At 48.6% G+C, this 23968-nt stretch overlaps 1 non-coding gene across 1 annotated transcript; it reads right to left on the bottom strand.

Annotated features, from left to right (window-relative positions):
• Positions 1-12596: 12596 nt before the first annotated feature.
• TRNAS-AGA (transfer RNA serine (anticodon AGA)) lies at positions 12597-12678 on the bottom strand. The gene has a single exon. It is a non-coding gene; the product is annotated as a tRNA-Ser (tRNA).
• Positions 12679-23968: the final 11290 nt, after the last annotated feature.

Raw genomic sequence — 23968 nt, 5'->3', positions numbered from 1 at the left:
GCTTCTGCTTTTTGCAGCTCCCCGTTCTTTGGGGTCAGTCCTGTGATTTTTTTTCTATCAACTCTTTTTCTTTTGAGTCGTAGGAATGTGTCCCTCCAGCCAGGAATGTTCATCAGCTCCAGGTGGGGGAGAGAGATTTAATCCCAACAAGCTACACTGAGGCAAAACTACCTGGGCCTTACAGCCACTAGGACTGTACGTGGCGTTGGCTGCTCAAGTTAGTGATCTTGGTGTAAAAAGACAATTCTAGTTGTAGAGCAGATGCAGCCCAGGTGCAGTGGTTGGCATTAGCTTTCCCCTTGACCTGACCTAAACTCCATCACTTTTCCTAGTCTAAACAAACCCTGAGCATCACGGTTATACTGTCCCCCCATTTCAAAGCAATTGTTAGTTATCAAGTTCCCCCTTTGGGAATAATTTTTTTCATTCCCATTTGCTCTGATGTTGCTTCAGGTTGTGCTGGAGTCCAGATATTTTTACTACCATTTTCCTCACTTAAAATATATTGAACTATAACAGAGAGCAGGAACAGGGCACGGATAGGGAAAATGTCATTTCACTCTCTGTAACAACAGAAGAAGATAGGGTAAGTCAGAGGGATTCCCTTATTCGCCATCACCATCCCAACCCCCCTGTTGTTAAACTGGTTAGGTCAATATTTTTTCTAAAGGGCTGGGAAGAGAATTCCCTAGTAATGACTTGGAACTAGGCAAAGTACCCATGCATTGGGCTCCCAAAGCAGTTGTGGCCCAGGCCCTGCAGGAGGTCACTCCTGAAGAGATCTCCTTCCTAATCCGTTAGGAATCATATGCTTACTATTGGGGAAATGCAATCCCTATCTAGGTAGGGATGGGGAAAATGGAAGTGAGATTTCTATTCAGCTCACCGCTGTCAGATGCTGCAAATGTGTAGAAAATGAAATCCGTGTTGAATGTGATATAGCTGCAGAAAGATACCTATTTTCAATAGATACCTGACATGTGGTGTCTTACAGGGATTCTAAACCACTCCTGAATTTAGTCCCTAATTTGAATCTGTGCCACCAGATTAAGGAAATAAAAGGGCATATTTGAGGGAGTTATACCTCATTTTCACTACTGAGGGTATGTCTACACTACGAGAGTAGTTCGATTTTACTTAAAGCGAATTTGTGGAACCGATATTACAAAGTCGAACATGTGTATCCACACTAAGGACAGTAATTCGACTTTGTGAGTGCACACTAATGGGGCAAGCGTCGACATTGGAAGCGGTGCACTGTGGGTAGCTATCCCACAGTTCCCGCAGTCCCCGCTGCCCATTGGAATTCTGGGTCGAGCCCCCAATGCCTGCTGGGGCAAAAAATGTGTCAAGGGTGGTTTTGGGTAACTGTCGTCATTCAACCCTCCCTCCCGCCCTCCCTCTGTGAAAGCGCCGGCGGGCAATCAGTTCGCGCACTTTTCTGGTGATTGACAGCGCGGACGCCACAGCACCGCGAGCATGGAGCCTGCAGTTATGGCCGTTGTCAACACCTCACGCCTTATCATCCACCTTTTTCAGAGGCAGATGCTGAGAAATCGGGCGAGGAGGCTACGGCAGCGCGGTGAGGACATTAAGTCTGAGAGGGGCACAGACCTCTCACAAAGCACGGGACCCCGCGCCGTGGACATCATGGTGGCAATGGGTCATGTTGATGCTGTGGAACGACAATTCTGGGCCCGGGAAACAAGCACGGACTGGTGGGACCGCATACTGCTGCAGGTCTGGGATGAATCACAGTGGCTGCGAAACTTTCGGATGCGTAAGGGAACTTTCGTGGAACTTAGTGAGTTGCTGTCCCCTGCCCTGAAGCGCAAGGACACCCGGATGTGAGCAACCCTGACTGTCCAGAAGCGAGTGGCCATAGCCCTCTGGAAGCTTGCAACGCCAGACAGCTACTGGTCAGTCGCGAATCAATTTGGAGTGGGCAAATCTACCATGGGGGTTGCTGTGATGCAAGTAGCCAACGCAATCGTTGAGCTACTGCTCTTAAAGGTATTGACCCTGGGAAACGTGCAGGTGATCATAGATGGCTTCGCTGCGATGGGATTCCCAAACTGCGGTGGGGCTATAGATGGAACTCATATCCCTATTCTGGGACCGGACCACCAGGCCAGCCAGTACATTAACCGAAAGGGCTACTTTTCAATGGTGCTGCAAGCACTGGTGGACCATAGGGGACGTTTTACAAACATCAACGTTGGATGGCCGGGCAAGGTTCATGACGCTCGCGTTTTCAGGAACTCTGGTCTGTTTAGACGGCTGCTGGAAGGTATTTACTTCCCGGACCACAAAATAACTGTTGGGGATGTGGAGATGCCTATAGTGATCCTCGGGGACCCAGCCTACCCGCTAATGCCCTGGCTCATGAAGCCCTATACAGGCGCCCTGGACAGTGAAAAAGAACTCTTCAACTACCGGCTGAGCAAGTGCAGAATGGTGGTGGAGTGTGCTTTTGGACATCTGAAGGGGAGATGGAGAAGCTTACTGACTCACTCTGATCTCAGCTAAACCAATATCCCCATTGTTATTGCAGCTTGCTGTGTGCTCCACAATCTCTGTAAGAGCAAAGGGGAGACATTTATGGCGGGGTGGGAGGTTGAGGCAAATCGCCTGGCTGCTGATTACGCCCAACCAGACACCTGGGCGATTAGAAGAGCCCAGCGGGACGCGCTGTGCATCCGGGAAGCTTTGAAAGCTAGTTTCCACAGTGACCAGGGTAACCTGTGAGTATTACATTTTTTTAAACAGAAGCTGAATCTGCCCCCGTTTCTTTACCCAGTTAATGTTGACTATCCTCTCCAGTTACCAACCCCCTTCCCCCCCTTCCAACACACCTTTAAAAATAAAATAAATGAAATTTTGTTCATTAACACCGTTTTCTTTATTAAGGATTTCGCGGTAAAGGGTTGAAACTGGGATGCAGACTGTGGTGGGGAGCGGGTGTAGTGACGGAAAGGACGCTTCTAAACTCGAGGAATGACAGGCTCCTGCTCCTAGAGCGGTCCGCAGTGGTGGACTGGTTGTTTCAACGGAGCCTGCCACCCCTCCTTTTCGGGACTTTGTGTGTGGGGGCTATGTGACTTTGTGGCGGGGGAGGGCGGTTACAGATCCCCTGCTGCGTGGCTCTGTCATCCAGGCTAAGGACTGCTGCATAAGATCTGTAAGCGCCCTCCCCCGCCACAAACTCACATAGCCCCCCCACACAGAACATGAAAACCACCTCTCAGACTGACCAGGGTGCCTAGTGACTGCAATGTGTGTGTGACCTTCTGCTGAACCTGCCCCCGTGTCTGTACCCTGGTAAAGGTGACTGTCCTCTCCAATTACCAACCCCCTTCCCCCCCTTCAAACACACTCTCCTCTAAAAGAACATGACAGAAACAGTAATTAACAGAAACATATTTTTTATTAAGAACTACACAGTTAGGGGATGAAACTGGGATGGGGGCTTGGGTGAGGTGCATTTGGAGGGAAGGAAAGGATGTATCAAATCTTTGGGAATGAGAGCCTTCTGCAATTTGAGCAGTCTGCAGGGGTGGAGTGACTGTTTTCACAGCCCCTGCCGCCCCTCCTTCTTGGGACTTTGGGTGAGGGGGGGGTACTTTGTGGCGGGGGAGGGCGGTTAGAGATAGAATGCAGCAGGGCTCTGTCCTCCTGCCTCCGGTCCTGCAGAACATCTACAAGGCGCCGGAGCGTGTCCGTTTGCTCCCTCATTAGTCCAAGCAGCGTTTGAGTCGCCTGCTGGTCTTCCTGCCGCCACCTGTCCTCCCGTTTGCTGTGTGATCGCTGGTATTGCAACATGTTCTCCCTCCACTGGGTCTGCTGTGCCGCCTCGGCTCGGGAACAGACCATAAGTTCTGAGAACATCTCGTCCCATTTCCTTTTCTTTCACCGCCTGATCTGCGCCAGCCTCTGGGAGGGGGATGCCGGGGTAGCTTGGGAGACACTCGCAGCTGTGGGATGGGAAAAAGGGAATGAATTCCTCAAAAAGATACATTTTTGCAAACAATGAATATAGTCTTTCTCTGTGAACAAGACCATGCACAGTACCTATCACATGTGCACTCAGTACAAGGTCGAATTTTCTGTCTTCACATTGAGTGCCTGGGGTCTTGCTGTACAGATCACACAAGTGGGGCGGGACAACGGAATTCTGCTAGCAGGCGGCGATGGTAAGCCGTAGACTTTTGGCTGCTTAAAGCTTAATTTACAGCAGTGCCGTCCTTTCACGTTCCAAGCAATGCTCCTAGCGTTGGCCAGTTCCTGCTGCCGGCGATCCGGCCAGCATGAACTCTGCCCCTGTCCCACCCCTGTCGCGGCTGTCCCCGGGAAAGATCCCTGCATGCTGCCGGCGAATCGTTCAGCAGGAATGGTTCGCCTCCCCGCCCCCACCGCGTGGCTGTCCCCGGGAAAGATCCCTGCACGCTGCCGGAGAACTGCTCAGCATGAACGGTTTGCCTCCCCGCCCCCACCGCGTGGCTGTAAACCGCCGGTTACAGTTATTTAAAGGAACAGGCAATCAGTCCCCATACTAAAATTCCCTTAATTCAAAGCAGGTCACCATGAGTGATATCACTCTGATGAGGATTACGGAGACAGAGAAAGACCGCATGCTTCGTGAATGCCAGCAAACACCAGGGCCGTATGCCGCCATGCTTTGCCAGGCAATGATACCGGATTACCTGCTGCTAGCCTGGCGCGGAAAAGTTTCCTACCATGGAGGAGGCAATAAGGCCGCTCTCCCCAGGAACCTGATGCAAAGGCTTTCACATTACCTCCAGGAGAGCTTCATGGAGATGTCCCAGGAGGATTTCTACTCTATCCCCAGACATGTTAACAGACTTTTCCAGTAGCTGCACTGGCAAGGACTAAAAAGTTAAGCGCCTAGGGCAAACTAATCATTAAAAACCCATTGCTAACATACCATGCCTATTCTATTCAAAATAAATGTTTAAAACACTTACCTACTGATCCTTCCCCTGATTCACGGTCCGGGTTACCACCTTGGGAGGGTTGGTAGGGGATCTCCGTGAGGGTGATGAAGAGATCCTGGCTGTCGGGGAAATCAGCTTTGAAAGCACTGTCGACTGCCTCGTCCTCCTCATCTCCTTCCTCATCTTCCCCGTCCGTGAACAGCTCCGAGGAAGCGGCCGTCGACAATACCCCATCGTCAGAGTCCACGGACAGTGGTGGGGTAGTGGTGGCGGCCACACCTAGAATGGAATGCAGTGCCTCGTAGAAACAGCACGTCTGGGGCTGGGATCTGGAGCATCCGTTTGACTCTTCGGTCTTCTGGTACGCTTGTCTCAGCTCCTTGATTTTCACGTGGCACTGCGTTGCATCCCGGCTGTATCCTCTCTCCGTCATGGCTTTTGAGAACTTGTCGTAGATCTTCACATTCCGTCTTTTCGATCGCAGCTCCGAAAACACGGACTCATCTCCCCACACAGATCAGATCCAAGACTTCCCGATCAGTCCATGCTGGAGCCCTCTTTCTATTCTGCGATTCCATGGTCACCTCTGCTGGAGAGCTCTGCATCGTTGCCAGTGCTGCTGAGCTCGCCACGATGTCCAAACAGGAAATGAGATTCAAACTGGCCAGACAGGAAAAGGAATTCAAATTTTCCCGGGGATTTTCCTATGTGACTGGTCAGAGCATCCGAGCTTGGACTGTTGTCCAGAGCGTCAACAGAGTGGTGCACTGTGGGATAGCTCCCGGAGCTATTAGCATCGAATTCCGTCCACACTAACCCTAATTCGACATGGCCATGTCGAATTTAGCGCTACTCCCCTCGTCGGGGAGGAGTACAGAAATCGATTTAAAGAGACCTCTATGTCGAAATAAATAGCTTCGTTGTGTGGACGGGTGCAGGGTTAATTCGAATTAACGCTGCTAAATTCGACATAACCTCCTAGTGTAGACCAGGCCTGATATATTGTGTGGTTGGTGAAGAATTCTACGCCAGAGAAGCATAAAATTACTCCAAGAAAGGTCAAAGATTGGACAAGAACTCAGGTAGAAATTGCAGGTACTAGTGGTTGATTTTCACTCCAGAGATGGAAGCTATGGTGACCTGTGGCCCAGGTAAACTATTTTTAGAACACTGCTCCCTAGTTAAGTGGCATTGGTCACACTCCTAAAGGATGCCATGATTAAATTGGGAACAACTGTCTTTTACCATTTGGATCCAAAGTTTCATGAAGCAGAGAGAGAAACAGCTGATTCCTTCAGAGCCATTCCATGAATATGGGTCCCAATCTGGCTGACTTGCTGGACAAGAAGTACTTCCATGCTGGGCAAATGATGGTAGCCAATGAGGGAATGTATCAGATTCCAAGTTCAGACTGCAGGATACATGAATGTTGAGTCCAGAGTCTGTGGTTTGGTCTCTTAGCTTTGCTATTAAGTCTTATGCATTTGTATCACTTCTCCACCTGCTGCTACTTTGAAAGATTAGAAAGTGTGAAAATAGAGCACAGGTGCTTTTTCTCATGATGCAACCTTCCCACATAGTGTGAGACCCCTTCCACCCACACTTCTGGGAGAAGAGCCAGGGCGAAATGAACTCACAGAAATGGAAGGCTCCTAGGTTACTGTAGAATGTGACTTCACACAAAGTTGACTGGATGGAAATGGGAATTAAGAGAAAACTGCCCTATCGGTTTATATTTTGTAATCTTTGAATAAGTTGTTACCACCAACAATGAAATTAAACATGAAGTTAATTAGTGTAAAGTAAGAGGCTGATTATGTGATAACTTTCAGTGTTACAATATAATTCAGGTTTTCTTCTAGTTCTCTCCCCGCCCCCTCCTACTATATCGGCAATGGTGGATAATCCTGAAAAGTAAAACCTCACTCCAAAGGAATTCGAGTGGGGGAACATGTGAGAGAAATAGCATTTATGAAAATGGAGACCCAGTGTAGACTGTAATTATTTCTATTTCAAAAGGAATTTATTTTGATTAACTTTAAAATAAATTTTCTGTTAAGAGGAAAATTGCTTGAAACAAGATGGGTAACCTTTTACTCAGTTAGAGGGTAACAGCCACAGAGTTCCCCAATCCGCTTGTTTGCTAAAAAAGACACATCAAGCAGGAGAGGTCAGAATTCAAAATGGTGATGGATGCATGATGATTGATTTTTGCAACCAGTTATTTTTATGGGTGCTGAGGCCCCTTTTCCTTTTGAGGCGGCCAGCTGTTTAATCCTCAGACCTGGCCATGGAAACCTCCCCATAACTGGCCTTATGTTTCTTTCATGTTTGATACCTTTGGGGTTTGCACTCTACATGTGGTTTACGACAGCAGATACTTTGAGAAAACTGCTGGGTTAAGCAGGGCTATTCCAAACTGATGTTGGCCCAAACTCTGCCTCACTTCATCTAGAGTGGGATATGTCTGTGTTGTGGAAAATTGACCACATGGTTGATTTTGGATCAGACAGCCTGAGGCTCCTTTATTGATCAATCAAACATGCATGCATGGGGGAGTCAGCTAAGGCAGCCGAACACCCACCCGACAGATAAAATACGAGAACTTATATAGGATAAAACCACAATTAGTAATACATACTTTCTTATCAACATTATTGCCATATTTGGAATACAATATCCTTAAAAGGGAATATAGCATAGCAAGCTTTCCTGTTATTCTTAGTTCGCCCTGTGCGGTTTCTTGCTCTGTCACCTGACATCTATTACTCATAGTCTGTTACAAAGGTTAATTCTACTTCTATAATTTCTACAGTTAGTTCTGCTTTTATGATTTCTGTCTACCCTTCTCCTTTTTACCTCTCCCTTTCCCTCCAGGTCACACATACAGTTCACTTGACCCTACATACAGTTCACTTGACCAAAGTTTAGGCCTTAGTCCATTTTCCCTCCACATCTGTATCGAAGGATTAGTTCACACCTGATTTGCCCAGAGACTTCGCGGGAGGTGTGGTAAGGTGGGGTAAGCTGGAATCTACAACAATAAAGTCAAAGGTAAGGGTAGAAGTCCTTCAGCTTTCAGATCAACAAGCCTGTTCTGTTCATTCCCTCTGACGCCTCTGGCACTGGTCACTCTCAGCAGCATACTGGGCTAGATGGATCATTGGATTGACCTAGTATGACCAGTCTTGTGTTCTTATGTAAGTCATCTAAGAGAGACTCACTGCCAGGATCCCAGGACTGATCCCCTCTGGGGAATGAAGCACAACGGCGACAGGCTATGCAGCCTTCACTAGTCTCCTGTACCTGAAAAGCCTGCTAGCCCAAAGTGCTGGGCCATCTATGCCATTACCTGGTTCCTCAACTGCAGCTACAGTTCCTACTCCATGTGACTCCAAAGCCGAAGAGCTGCAGAGATCCAACCCCTTGTAATCTTTGACATTTATTTTCCTTTTTCTATTTTTGTCTATTTTTTTATGGACATGGAGTCTTGCAGCCTTTCTATTCGATTGGGGTGTAACAGTGTGGCTCAGTGGGTGTGTGTGTGTGTGAACACCTTTGAAATCTACACAGGGAAGATGCTAAGAATAGTTCCCCAAATCTTAATAGCCTTAAAACTCTGCCCTATGAAATGACTTCAGGCACGCTTCTTTCCCTATGAAAGCATTGCAAGGAATTGAGCTGTCAGATGTACATTGTTCAGCGAGAGCTGTTTGAACTTCTTTTACTGCTGTCTCTCTAAGGTCTGTATCTGTTTTGGGGCGAGAAAGTGAGAAATATTAGCGACGCAATAGTGAAATCTAAGGAGAAAACTAATTCGCTTTGAGGCTGTGGGCTAAATGTAAGCACTAATTTGGTTTCAGTATTGAAATATTCAGCTGGCTAAATCTGGGATGCACTGCCTGGGTAAAAATCTCTGATTGGAGTTTTGGCATCATTAAATATGCACCTGCCTCCTTGGGTTGCTGTTTTAGGATTTATAAGGGTTGATTTTTCTGCTGTATTCATCTGATGGTTTGACTAAATTGACGACTTGATTCCAACGCAATATCCTTGTTAACTCATCGATTTACTGATTTGCCCTGAACTTTCTCACGGTATTGTTTAACCCTTCGTTAGCTGAGTAGTATTTATAGTCATTTAGCCATAGTGATGTGTGTTCTTGGTTTTATTTGTTCATGTTAATAAAACATGTAACTGGGATATTGAGTCATTTCTTTCAATAAGCAACAGGGGCTGGAACTGTGGAGAATGTGAGCGGAGATCAGCCACTCCCCATCTGAGCCTTATCAGATTCCTCTAAATTAACACTGTTTCCCCCAAAGGGGAGCAATGGAGGGGGATCTATCTTAGCTCCAGCTGTGTCTGGGGGGGGGAGAGAAGAGCTCAGACCATCACAAGGGAAAATAAGCTCCCCTACCCAGGCTTTCAGGAATTCAGGAGGGGGATCAGTGTGTCTGAGTGAGGAGAGATCAGTGAGGTGGGGCTGATCTGAGTAGGGGTCAGGGGTCTTGCTCTGCAGTCACTGTCATGGCCATGCCCAATCCTTACCCCAGTCTGGTTTGGCCAGGGGTTGAGCCTCGCCAGGCCAAGACGGGGGTTGGAGCTCTGGTTGGAAGGGCTGTAAAAGGTAGTGAACAGCTTGTAGATTTCAGCCGGCAGGGTGTTGGCAGAGTAAATGTGTGTGTGTTAACGGGATGTTGCTGAAAGAGGACAGGATGAAGGTGGTGCTGGCAACTGTAACTGCATCTCCTGCTTTTCAGAAGTCTGAGGTTTGCAGCTGTAGAGGTTCTGCAAGGGACTGATATTGCACCAGACAATCTTAACTCTGCATTAAGGAAGTGTTTTGCCCGTTAATACTGCTCCCTGAGTACTAACTGGGCTGTGAGGCTGACTCCCGAGCTAAATGCTTAGAAAGAAAACAATGAAAATATCCACTGTCCATGACTCATTTAAAACAACTCATGTCCCTCCTGTCTGCACTGGCAATGGTGAGAGGAAACCAAACCAAGTGATTCTTTCCCTCGGGAGAAGTTTAACCACTTCCATTCTCTATATCTTCACTATAAGGGAAAGGAACAAGAAAAGCAAATTGAGTTCATAGGGAGAAAGTGGCAGATTTCTTTTCTTTCCAAGGTCCTGAGAGCAAACCCTGTTCTCCACATGGCCCTTTTCTTTATATTTAACTCCTGCCCATTTGGCTGGATTCCTGCTAGTAACAACCCCTCGCTCTACTCCCTTCAGCATCTCAATGTGGTTACGATTAGATGAGTAATGTCCGTCCTTTCCCCTTCAACCTGCCTCAGATCGAGATAAGAAAGTTCTCCCTCACCAGGTGCCCTAGCCATGTGTCTGTGTGTCCATCACCATCTGTCCTTCCACTGGCAATCTTCTCAGATCACTGCACAGAAAGAGAGCTGAGTGCCTGTAACCATGCCTCACTGGGCCACAGCTGAGAGAGCCAAATTCAGGACAAACTGCTGAGAAATGGGGCAGATACACCCCAAGACTGGTGCCTAATCCCCCATAGGACATACCAAAGCAGCAACAAAAGGAAACTTCTGCTTCACCGCACCGGCTAACAAGAAGTCATAAAAGCAGTTTCCTTGGTCATTCTGTCCTTGTATCACCACCAAGAACACCAGACTTAGAGATGAGTGGTTCTTTAAAACCAATCTCTTCAAATAAGAGGTTCTTCTGATCCCACAGGACCAGGCACCCACCCAGGTCAATATATAACTTAGATATTTCCCAAAAATCACATTGATGCCAATCCTTTAGTATCTAAATTCTAAAGGGTTATTTATAAAAAGAAAGAAAGAAAGGTGAGAATTAAAATTGGTGAAAGGAATCAAATACAATAATTGCAAAGTTCTTGGTTCAGGCTTATAGCAGTGATGCAATAAGCTGCTGGCTTGATAAGTCTGGCTGCTTCCAAATCACTGGAAGGTCCTCAGTCCCTTGGTTAGAGGCTCCCATTGGTATAAGTCCATAGTCCAGAGGTTTGAGCAGGAAAGAGGCTGGAGCAGGATAGAGGCACAGTGGAGATATTTCCGGGGCCTCTTATAGCTTCTGCCATGTGGAGGGAAACCCATGATTCAAAGTCCTCAGCACAACCAGTGGAAAATCACAGGTGAAAGATGGAAGCTTGGAGTCACATGGGCAAGTCCCAGTCCATTCCTGATTTTGCTCACTCATTGCAGGATTCATACTTTGCAGGACACTTCAAATGGAACGTTCACAGAAAAGTCCGTTCAGTGTAGATGGGCATCTCCCATGGTCCGTTGTGAGTTAAGTCACCTTTTGATGGGCCACTCACTGGCTAACTAACTTGTGGGTGTTACCTCAGGAGCAAACATATTTGAAATACAGGTATGGAGCCACTGCTCATAACTTCAAATACAAAAATGATACATGCATACAAATAGCATAATCATATTCAGCAAATTATAATCTTTTCATAGACATTTTACATGCCACATTTTGTACAAGATTTGTTGCAGATATATAACAGTGGTTGCAATAATGATCTATATGGTCATATTTTAATCAGATAATGTCACCTGATTTTTGATCTCCCTGTGAAAATACACCTGACATATGTGGCTTTCTTCAGGGTGTCATGATGTTAAGGTTGGGGAATTCAATCTCTGTACTTGTGGGGGGGGGTTGCTTCTTTACAGCTAACTCAGAGCTTCCAGCCTCGGGCTGCCCCTGCCTCACTGCCAGGCACACCGGGCTGTTAGCTGTACCCACTGTCCTTGCCAGGGGCCCTGCTGAACCCTGGGGGGCTGCACTACAGGGCTGGGGTGACTCTGCAGGGGGAGACGCTGCTGTGGAGCAATGTAGAGCAGGTGCAGGAAGGAGCCAGGGTCACTAGTCACATTCTGAACTGCCCAATGTTCCACATTTGGGAATGGCCGAGAACAATTTTAAGGGGAAGGGGAATGCAGAGCAGTGACACTGGAGGTGCCCAGACCTCCAATGGGGCCAGCGTGGAAATTAATAATCGGAAGATCATTTGCGAAATTAGTCGTCACTGACAAGATTTGTCTCTGTTCTTATTTCACGTTATGGTGTTATTTAGAGGAATCCGGACATAGTTTTTCTATATTAATTAAACACTTAATTTTATTTAACCAAGCCTAAAACTTAGTGTCGTTTATTTTTTCTCTGTCCTAGCAAGAATGAATTGAATTTTGTGACATTCTGGAAAGTGCAGAGAGATTAAATGTGGGGAATTCAGTCTCTGTGTTTGTGAGCTGATGTTTTCCTCGCACCGGTCAGTGCCTGCATTGAAATACCAAGAGGGATCTAAGGGCAGGTGTACGCTGGTCACTTAACTGGCAGAGCGACGTCTCTCAGGGTGTGAAAAATCCACCCCCTCAAACCAGTATAGTTAAGGTGACCTAAGACCTGCTTAGATAGTGCTAAATAAAAGAAAGAATTGTTCTGTCAATGCAGCTATTACAGGGATGGGAAAACCCCTCCAGTCACTGTAGTGACTGTCTACTCCAAAGTGCTATAGCAGTATCACAGTAGCGGTTTAAGTGTAGAGAGAGTTAAACTAGATCTCGCTCCAGTTCGCACTGTGGATGCTCAGGCACTAAGACTACAGTAATAATAACAGTCCAGTGCTTCCATAGTTGGCAGGATTTGAACCTGCGCAGGGCGACCCCAATGGATTTCTAGTCCATCGCCTTAACCACTTGGCCACAACTACTTGATATATTGCTGTTTTACTACATGATCATTCTGTTCTCACTGAATTGTCACTTCAGATTGTTTGCTCAGACCAGCTTCCCCAGCACACTCACGGCTGCACATCAGTGTAAGTGTGTCCTTGGCTGAACAGCGAGAATTCCTGCCCATTTCCCTTCCGGTTGGAGCAGGATGAGAGTGTGTTTGTGTTAACGACATTGCTGTAGATTGTTCTTCATTCCCCACTCTGACAATTCAGACAGTCCCTTTCCCATTCAACTCTCCAGCCCATCATCCCAATAGCAGGGGGCAGGATTTCTCTGGGGCACTGAAATATTTCAGGGGGTCGGTGCATGAACTCAGCCTTGAATTCCACCCTTGATGTTTCATGGACTAACAACAGCAGCATGAAGAAAGAGCCGAGCCAATATCTCCCTGTCAGGGATGCAGGTACCACGTCCCCTCTGTCTGACCATCGCCATTGCAGGAGAGAAGGATTCACTGGAATTGAACGCTCTGGCTCAGACCAGAGACACAGGGAGGTTTTGCTGTTCATGGATCTGTGCAAAGGAAATTGTGTCTCTGTGTGAAATTGAGGCGGGAAATGAAATGTCTACATGGTGGCCCAATGCCCTAAGGAATGTGGGTGAAGGACTCGGGCTGAGAAATGATTTAACAGGGATTTGTATCAATTTATTGGCCTGATTAAAAACTATGACTAAAATGCAGGCATTGTTGTTAGTACTTGTACCTGTGTAGGAACACCCCAGTGGGTGTCAAGTCCATTGCCTTCACCAAGGGTAGTCGATTATTTTATCAAGGTACAAATTTCTTGGCCAAGGTATAGTCCAGGTCTAGACTCCAGAGAAAACAATACACTGCTGATAAGAAGTATATACAAAGATTTTGCAATCACTATGAGCATAACTATGATGTGTCGTGTTTCACTCTATATCTGGCGCCACCTCCTTTCCCTTTGGCCTTGTAGTTGACCAAGGGTAAAACTAAACATCTCCTCAGATACCAGGGAGTGTTTGTGTTCATTCCTGCGAGCTACACAGGGGTTTGATTTTGCTGTTTTCAATCCTCCGGCTCTGCCGGGATAAGGAACAATTCAGGCTGCCACTGAACTGAAGGAGGGAGATCATTTTTTGACAGGGAGAGGGATGCCTCCTCTTAAAGGTGTTTGTCTGGCTGGCAGCCCTGGTTCCCAGGTCTCTCTTGAGGGAAGAAAGTTTCTATGCAAAATACCAAAACTTTTAAGGGAGAGGAGGGAAAGGCGATGGGCACAGGATGGGGCCAGCATGAACCTCAACATGGTTCTTTTATGTGGGATGACTCTGAACATTGACTGATCTCTGCTCCCTTGTGTTTGAAGAGATGTTTAGTTTTGCACTCGGGAAACTACAAGGCTGAAGCAATTTAATGGATGGTGACACTAGGATTCAAGGGTTATTTAGTGTTGTAAAAAATGTTAAAAACACTTAGCTTCAACTTGAACTGCCTGTTATTAATGGCTGGTTTCCCCAGGTCAGAAATGCCCTGGGTTCCCTCATGCCTCGGTGGGAACTAAAGGGAATCGTCCCGTGCTGCCCTTAGCTCCAGGCTGATTTTTCTGGGGAAGGGGGTGGAATTTATTGGTTTGCTGTTGAGAAGGGAGCCGGGCCAGTTCTGGGGGAACGAGACCTCCCAGCATCTTCCCAGCCCAACCCAGGCTGCTGCCCTGCCCCAGCCTCTGTCCCCTGGGGGCCCTGCAGGTTTGACTCTAGAGCATGGAGGGGGCAGCAGCTGAGGCCAGAGGACAGACTGGGCTGGGCAGATGCTAGGAGCAGACACCAGAGGCCTATACTGGCTCCCTCCTCAGCACCGAACAATCAGTCCCCTCCCCCACCCCGACGACAGCAGCCTGGGGCTAAGGGCAGCACCCACTGGGGGTTTCTTGTTTGCTCCCGCTGGGGTGAGCAGGGACCTGGGGGTGTTTCTAGCAGAGCCATTGGAACTGAACTGGGGAACCAGCTTTTAATAACAGGAAGCTCAAGTTCAGACAAATTTTCTTTATAATATAAAAGAATTCACAAGTAACCGGGCAGCAATTATTGGAACTCTTTTCTCCTGGTCTTCCCTGCCGTAGAAAGAAACGGCGTTTGGCTTTTCATGATACAGGAGTCTGGGTCCTTCACTGTCCAGAATCAATGTGCACAGAAGCAGCCTCTTGTGTTTCATTTCTATGCTTCTGGTGCCATCATGTGGCCATTTCCTTCCCCTACTTCCTGTCCAAAGCACAGAGCCCAATTCCTCCAGGGAGAGGAGGACATCTTCCTTCTTTCCTTCCTGACCAGCCCCCTTCCTTGGAGAGCCCTTTGCTGTGGTCTGGATGGGGAACAGTCATTTTGAGGATTAATTTAACCCCGTATTTGGAGTTGGTTCATAGATTTTACATCCAGACTAGATCACTATCTACATCCGCTCTGACCCGATTCATAACAGAGTCCAGAGAATTCCCCCAGTGACTCCTACATCCCCCCAACATCTTCTGGTTGAACGAGGACGGGCCATTCAGAAAGTCAGCGTGTTTGGATGTAAAGGGGTGAAATGATGGGGAAATTGACCCTTCTTCCGAGTTTAAATTCTGTAACTTCTACATTGGACAATAATACTCAGCTCTTCACTGGTCATGAATGAAAACCAGGTCTGCCGTATGAGAGACAATAATTCTACCGGAGAACCACAAATGTTCAAACTATAAAAATGTGGCCTCTGCATTATAGGCCACACTCACTGCTGGGGAGCTACACAGGGACAGGGCTGACGCTCAGAGGAGCTCTGCGTTTCTGGTCGAAATGGAATTATTTGGGCATTAATTCTATGGGGATGAAGGGGTTCTAGTTACCGGTGCCCTGTCCCTTTCAGGGATTGGAGCAATGCTGGAGAGGCTGACGGGCACGGAGCTGGGGAGCTGTGTGTGCGCCAAGGAGAGTTGTTGTGCTCTGGTGACACAGAGCGGGGGTGGGGATTTTGTGAGCTGTGGTGTTCGTATAGAGATAAAGTTTACTAACCCCCAGGTTAAAAACTGTTCCTGCTCTGGGCTGTACATGACACCCTTTGTTGAAAGAAATAGCTCAGTGGTTGACTGTTTCCCTGTAGGGTAATGGGCTCCTAGTTCAAATCCAAGTGATTCCCTTTAAAAACTTTTTTGAATGAAAATCGATTTCCAGACCCATCTCCAGTGTGTTCAGGAGTTTGCTGAATGGGAGGGCTTGGAATGAATTTAAATGTTCAGCATATTCCTATGCAAATGTATAAAAACCGAGCAGAGCTGTCCAGCAGCTGAAATCAGTTCCAGTCCTCGGCGTCTCTGAAGGCCTGGTCTACACTACGAGTTTAGGTCGACTTTAGCAGCTTTAAATCGAATTAAGCCTGGACACGTTCACACGACGAAGCCCTTTCTTTCGACTTAAAGGGCCCTTTAAACCGGTTTCTTTACTCCACCTCCCATGAGGGGATTAGCGATAAAATCGGCCTTAGCGGGTCGGAATTGGGGTAGTGTGGATGAAATTCGATGTTATTGGCCTCCGGGAGCTATCCCACAGTCTTCATTGTGACCGCTGTGGACAGCACTCTCAACTCAGATGCACTGACCAGGTAGACAGGAAAAGCCCCGTGAACGTTTGAATTTCATTTCCTGTTTGCCCAGCGTGGAGAGCACAGGTGACCACGCAGAGCTCATCAGCACAGATAACCGTGATGGAGTCCCAGGATAGCAAAAGAGCTCCATCATCGACCGAACGGGAGGTACGGGATCTGCTTGCCATATGGGGAGATGAATCAGTGCTAGCTGAACTCCGTAGCAGTAAACGAAATGGCAAAATATTAGAAAAGGTCTCCAAGGCCATGAAGGACAGAGGCCATAACAGGGACGCACAGCAGTGCCGCGTGAAAATTAAGGAGCTAAGGCAAGCCTACTACAAAGCCAGAGAGGCAAACGGAAGGTCCGGGGCAGAGCCGCAAACATGCTGCTTCTACGCGGAGCTGCATGCCATGCTAGGGGGTGCAGCCACCACTACCCCAACCGTGTGCTATGACTCCTTCACTGGAGAAACACGCAGGGAAGCGGGTTCGGGGTATGAGGAAGATGGGGATGAAGATAATTAGATAGCTCACAGCAGAAAGGAAGTGGAGAAACCGGTTTCCCCAACAGCCAGGATATGTTTATCACCCTGGACCTGGAACCAGTAACCCCCGAACTCACCCAAGGTGTGCTCCCAGACCCTGAGGCACACAGGGGACCTCTGGTGAGTGTACCTTTGTAAATATTACACATGGTTTAAAAGCAAGCGTGTTTAATGATTAATTTGCCCTGGCAATCGCGGCCAGTACAGCTACTGGAAAAGTCTGTTAACGTGTATGGGGATGGAGCGGAAATCCTCCAGGGACATCTCCAGAAAGCTCTCCTTCATGTACTCCCAAAGCCTTTGCAAAAGGTTTCTGGGGAGGGCTGCCTTATCCCATCCGCCATGGTAGGACACTTTACCACGCCAGGCCAGTAGCACGTAGTCTGGAATCATTGCATAACAAAGCATGGCAGCATATGGTCCCGGTGTTTGCTGGCATGCAGACAACATCCATTCCTTATCGCTCTTTGTTATGCTCAGGAGAGTGATATCATTCACGGTCACCTGGTTGAAATGGGGCGATTTTATTAAGGGGACATTTAGAGGTGCCCGTTCCTGCTCGGCTGAACAGAAATCTTCCCCGCTGTTAGCCATTCGGTGGGGGGGAGGGGTGAAGTGATCATCCCTGAGAATTGGGTGTGGGGGGGGAGGGAGGTCAGTTGGGTTTGTGCTGCATGTTAACCCAGAAACCGCAGCCCCTCCTTTTACATTGCAAACCCATTTTAAATGGCCAACCCAATGGGTGCTTGGTGTGGGAAATGAGGGTGTTACTGTTTGAAACCATTCCCACATGTTAAGAAGGTTAAAAAAGCCAAAAGACTGTGGCTTACCATGGCTGCCTCAAGCCGAAATCTGTTGCCTGGCACTGCGTGAGTGATCTCTCACACCAAACCAGCAGGCCCTCAATATAAGAGGAAAAATGCGACCTTGTAACGAAAGCACATGTGCTGTGTAATGTGAACAGCAAAATTTAACGTGAAAGAGTGTACCCATTGTTCTCTAAAATGTGTCTTTTTTAACCACCTCTCCCTTCTCCTCCACCAGCTGCAAATCTTTCTCCTTCACAGAGGCTAATGAAGAGTAGGAGGAGAAAACGGCTGACTCGGGATGATATGTTCACGGAGCTCCAGATGTCCTCCCACGCTGAGAGAGCACAGCAGAATGCGTGGAGGCAGTCAATGTCAGACTACAGAAAAGGACAATATGAACGAGAGGAGAGGTGGTGGGCTGAATCGCGGGATGAACAGAGCAAGTGGCAGGCTGAAGATGATAGGTGGCGTCAGCTTGGAGACAGAAGGCAAGAGTCGATGCTCCGGCTGCTGGAGCATCAAACTGATATGCTCCAGCGTATGGTTGAGGTGCAGGACAGACAGCAGGAGCAGAGACCGCCGCTACAGCCCCTGTGTAACCAACAGCCCTCCTCCCCAAGTTCCATAGCCTCCTCACCCAGACGCCCAAGAACACAGTGGGGGGGCCTCCGGCCACCCAGTCACTCCACCCCAGATGATTGCCCGAGCATCAGAAGGCTGGCCTTCAATAAGAGTTAAAGTTTTAAACTGCAGTGTGTCCTTTTCCTTCCCTCCTCCCCCACCCATCCCGGGCTACCTTGGCAATTATCCCCCTAGTTGTGTGATGAATTAATAAAGAATGCATGAATGTGAAGTAACAATGACTTTATTGCCTCTGGAAGCAGTGCTCGAGGGGGGGGAGGAGAGGGGAGGGTGGTTGGTTTACAGGGAAGTAGAGTGAACCGGGGGGGGGGGGGCAGAGGGTTCATCAAGGAGAAACATCAGAAGTTTCACACCGTAGCCTGGCCAGTCACAAAACTCGTTTTCAAAGCTTCTCTGATGCGCACCACGCCCTGCTATGCTCTTCTAACCGCCCTGGTGTCTGGCTGCGCGTAATCAGCGGCCAGGCGATTTGCCTCAACCTCCCACCCCGGCATAAATGTCTCCCCCTTACTCTCACAGATATTGTGGAGCGCACAGCAAGCAGCAATAACAATGGGGATATTCTTTTCGCTGAGCTCTGAGCGAGTCAGTAAGCTGCGCCAGCGCGCTTTTTAACGTCCAAATGCACATTCCACCACCATTCGGCACTTGTTCAGCCTGTAGTTGAACAGGTCCTGACTACTGTCCAGGCTGCCTGTGTACGGCTTCATGAGCCATGGCATTAAGGGGTAGGCTGGGTCCCCAAGGATCACGATAGGCATTTCAACATCCCCAAAGGTCATTTTCTGGTCCGGGAAGAAAGTCCCTTCCTCCAGCTTTCGAAACAGACCAGCGTGCCTGAAGACGCGAGCATCATGTAGCTTTCCCGGCCATCCCACGTTGATGTTGGTGAAATGTCCCTTGTGATCCACCAGGGCTTGCAGCAGCATTGAAAAGTACCCCTTGCGGTTTATGTACTCGGTGGCTTGGTGCTCCGGTGCCAAGATAGGGATATGGGTTCCGTCTATGGCCCCACCACAGTTTGGGAATCCCATTGCAGCAAAGCCATCCACTATGGCCTGCACGTTTCCCAGAGTCACTACCCTTGATATCACCAGGTCATTCATTGCCCTGGCAACTTGGATCACAGCAGCCCCCACAGTAGATTTGCCCACTCCAAATTGATTCCCGACTGACCGGTAGCTGTCTGGCGTTGCAAGCTTCCACAGGGCTATCGCCACTCGCTTCTCAACTGTGAGGGCTGCTCTCATCCTGGTATTCTGGCGCTTCAGGGCAGGGGAAAGCAAGTCACAAAGTTCCATGAAAGTGCCCTTACGCATGCGAAAGTTTCGAAGCCACTGGGAATCGTCTCACACCTGCAGCACGATGCGGTCCCACCAGTCTGTGCTTGTTTCCTGGGCCCAGAATCGGCGTTCCACGGCATGAACCTGCCCCAGTAACACCATGATTTGCACATTGCTGGGCCCTGTGCCTTGTGAGAGGTCTATGTCCATGTCAATTTCCTCATCACTCTCATCGCCGCGCTGCAATTGCCTCCTCGGCTGGTCCTGGTTTTGCTTTGGCATGTCCTGGCTCTGCATATACTCCAGGACAATGCGTGTGGTGTTCATAGTGCTCATAATTGCCGCAGTGATATGAGCGGGCTCCATGATCCCAGTGCTATGGCGTCTGGTCTGAAAAAAGGCGCGAAACTAGTATCTGACGGACGGAGGGAGGGAAGGGAGGGGCGAGTGACGACATGGCGTACAGGTACAGGGAATTAAAATCAACAAAGGTGGCTGTGCATCAGGGAGAAACACAAACAACTGTCACACACAATGGCCCCCCCAAAGATTGAACTCAAAACCCTGGGTTTAGCAGGGCGTTGATTTCCCGGAGGGAGGGGGAAGCAAATGAATACAGAACAAATCTATTTTTTACATCTTAAGCTGGCAGACGACGGTGCAGCATGACTGATAGCCCTCGGCATCTTCTGGGTGCTTAGCAGAAAATACTGGACGCTTGGCAGAAAATAGCATACTACAACTGATAGCCATCATCGTCAAGACAGTTCGATAGAACTGAGCATGTCTGCTCAGGTGCCCATGATTGACAGCCACTGCAGTACGATGACAACGGATACTAGTTGTAATATACCATCTTCTACCAAAAGGCAAGGGGCTGCTGCTGTGTGCAATGCAGCCCCACGTCTGCCAGCACCCAGATTGCCGATGAAGGCTACCAGTCATACTGCACCGTCTACTGCCAAAAGGCAATTAGCTGCTGCTGTGTAGCAATGCAGTACCACGTCTGCCGGCACCCAGAGGACATATGGTGACGGTGAGCTGAGCTGAGCAGGCTTCATGCTTGGCGTGGTATGTTGTCTGCACAGGTAACCCAGGTAAAAAGGCACGAACCGATTGTCTGCCATTGTTCTGACGGAGGGGAGGTGCCTGACGACATGTACCCAGAACCCCCCGCGACACTGTTTTGCATCATTCAGGCATTGGGATCTCAACCCAGAATTCCAATGGGCGGCGGAGACTGCGGGAACTGTGGGATAGCTACCCACAGTGCAACGCTCTGGAAGTCGACGCTAGCCTCGGTACTGTGGACGCGGTCTGCCGACTTAATGCACTTAGAGCATTTTATGTGGGGACACACACAATCGGCTGTATACAACCGATTTCTATAAAACCGGCTTCTATAAATTCAACCTAATTTCGTAGTGTAGACATACCCTAAGAGGGACACTCTGTATTTGAGGTGTGTGGGACACCTCTGTGGTGATGATAAGTGAAAAAATGTTGGATTCAATGAAAGATGAGACCATAGGAGGGGAAGGTGAATGGCAGCGCCACACAGGGGCATAACAGTCAGACACGGGGCTTCACTGTCACTACCCCTGTGTTTTCCATCATTTCTATCCTAAGAAACACACCCTCCCGCTCCCCCACACACTGTCATACAGAACCTTTTCCCCTTGAGCCAGGGCCGGCTCCAGGCACCAGCCCAGCAAGCAGGTGCTTGGGGTGGCCAACGGAGTGGAGCGGCACGTCCAGCTCTTCGGCGGCAATTCGGTGGTGAGTCCTTCACTCCCTCTCTGAGGGAAGGACCTGCTGCTGAATTGCTGCCAATGAATGAAGCGGCGCGGTGGAGCTGCTGCCGAAGTGCCACAGGTCGCGATCACGGCTTTTTTTTTTTCTTTTCTGCTTGGGGCGGCAAAAACCCTGGAGCCGGCCCTGCCTTGAGCCCAACCAACGCTACCCCTACCCCTACCCCCACACACTGCACTGGACACAGCCTCTCGGTGACTCACCCAGATGGGGGCTTGTCTCTGCATCTCCCCAGCAGGGGAGCAGAGAGCTGAAAGGGCCACAGGAGACCAATGGAGCTTGGCAGGAATAGAAAAGATTTCCCTTCTCTAGAGTCTCATTAATCTCACCCATGAGACGTTCCAGCACCGGATGGGCTCAAAGCACCAACCTTCCCCTTAGCAGCTGAAGGAGGGACCCAGCTCTATCACATGGAAGGAGGCTCCCCACCTCTGCTGCTGCCATCCTGCAGCCTTTAATATGGATTTGTTTTAGCTAATGCAACCCCCTCACCCCCTAATCCAGGCATGAAACAAGGAGACAAGCCACTAAGTGTGGGCCCCAGTGGTGCAATGGGTTAGTGCATGGTGCATATAGAGCAGTGTTGTGTAGAGTAATGCTGAGATTGTAAGTTCAAACCTTTCCTGGAACACTAGTTTTCTTTAAGCAAATGGTTTCTGCCAATCATTTTGTCCTGCAGAAAATACAATTCCAGCTCAGAAGACACCGAGGTCCCCTTGCTTTACAGAGAGCAGGGAAGAATCCACAGATCGACCAGGCTCTGCTCTCCACCAGCGCCTGTGTCAGGAGGGGTCATGCAGAGCCCAGAGCACGGCCCATCCTGTGATTCTTCACCCCCCGACTCCCCCTCAATCTTTGCTCCCAAAACCACCTTTGTGCCACCCTCTTCGCTGTGAGACTCAAACCCTGCCTGGCTTTCTGTATGTTGGTGTGTTTTTTGTCTGTCGTGTTGATGTGCATGTGGGTCCTGTGTGATTTTTGTGGATGTCTTGCATAGTTTTGTGTGCGTCTGTATGATTTTTGCATGAATATCGTTTTTTGCTTAAAAACAACAAGGAGTCCAGTGGCACTCCTTAGTATTCTTTTGGTATGTGGTTTTTGTGCTTTTGCTGTATTTTTTGGTGTGGATTTGTTCTTTCTATGTTTTGTGTGGCTTTCCCTTATGTGTATATGGCTCTGTGTGGGTTTGTTTGTGTGTGTGTGTGTGTGTGTGTGTCTGCTTTTTGTTTATGTCTGTGTGGGCCTGTGCAGTGTGTGAATTTCTCTTTCTCTCTGTGTTTGTCTCTCTGTTTGTATCTTCATGTGTAAATTCACTGGAACTTTTCAAAATCTCCACAGCTTTGCCAATTTTCACCAGGAATTTTTCTCCATCAGCAAATTCTCACTTGTTCCCTACTAGTTGGTGACCATTGCCGGAGGGGACTGTCAGTCTCAGGGTCCTGATGTCCCATTGGCCCTTCCCCCTTCTATTGGGACTGGGAACTAGCCAACCAAAAACCCCACTAAGTTTTAGTAAAGGGCCAACAATCCCTTACACGAGCCAGCCCCGTGAGGGTCATTGATGTCCAGAAAAAATAGCCCAAAGTGGTCCCATGGTGGAATGGTCAGCACTCAGGACTCTGAATTCTGCAATCTGAGTTCAAATCTCAGTGGGACCTTGTCTAAGGGTATGTCTACACTATGAAATTAGGTTGAATTTATAGAAACCGGTTTTATAGAAATCGGTTTTATACAGTTGATTGTGTGTGTCCCCACATAAAATGCTCTAAGTGCATTAAGTCGGCGGACCGCGTCCACAGTACCAAGGCTAGCGTCGACTTCCAGAGCATTGCACTGTGGGTAGCTATGCCGCAGTCTCCGCCGCCCTTTGGAATTCTGGGTTGAGATCCCAATGCCCGAATGATGCAAAACAGTGTCGCGGGGGGTTCTGGGTACATGTCGTCAGGCCCCTCCCCCTCCATCAGAGCAACGGCAGACAATAGATTTGCGCCTTTTTACCTGGGTTACCTGTGCAGACAACATACCACGCCAAGCATGGAGCCTGCTCAGCTCAGCTCAGCTCACCGTCACCATATGTCCTCTGGGTGCCGGCAGACGTGGTACTACATTGCTACACAGCAGCAGCCCCTTGCCTTTTGGTAGAAGATGGTATATTGTGACTAGTATCTGTAGTCGTCGTACTGCCTTCCCAATGACGATGATGGCTATCAGTCCTAGTATGCTATTTTCTGCCAAGCACCCAGAAGATGCCGAGGGCTATCAGTCATGCTGCACCATTGTCTGCCAGCTTAAAATATAAAAAATAGATTTGTTCTGTATTCATTTGCTTCCCCCCCCCCACCCCGTGAAATCAACGGCCTGCTAAACCCAGGGTTTTGAGTTCAATCTTTGGGGGGGCCATTCTGTGCGACAGTTGTTTGTGTTTCTCCCTGATGCACAGCCACCTTTGTTGATTTTAATTCCCTGTACCTGTATGCCATGTCATCACTCGCCTGCCCCTCCCTCCCTCTCTCCCTCCCTCTGTCCATCAGATACTAGTTTCACGCCTTTTTTCAGCCCAGACGCCATAGCACTGGGATCATGGAGCCCGCTCA

The sequence above is a fragment of the Emys orbicularis genome, chromosome 15, assembly GCF_028017835.1.
Source record: "Emys orbicularis isolate rEmyOrb1 chromosome 15, rEmyOrb1.hap1, whole genome shotgun sequence".
Taxonomy (NCBI): domain Eukaryota; kingdom Metazoa; phylum Chordata; order Testudines; family Emydidae; genus Emys; species Emys orbicularis.
Note: the sequence above shows the minus strand (reverse complement) of the source record. Positions and strands in the feature narration are given on the sequence as shown.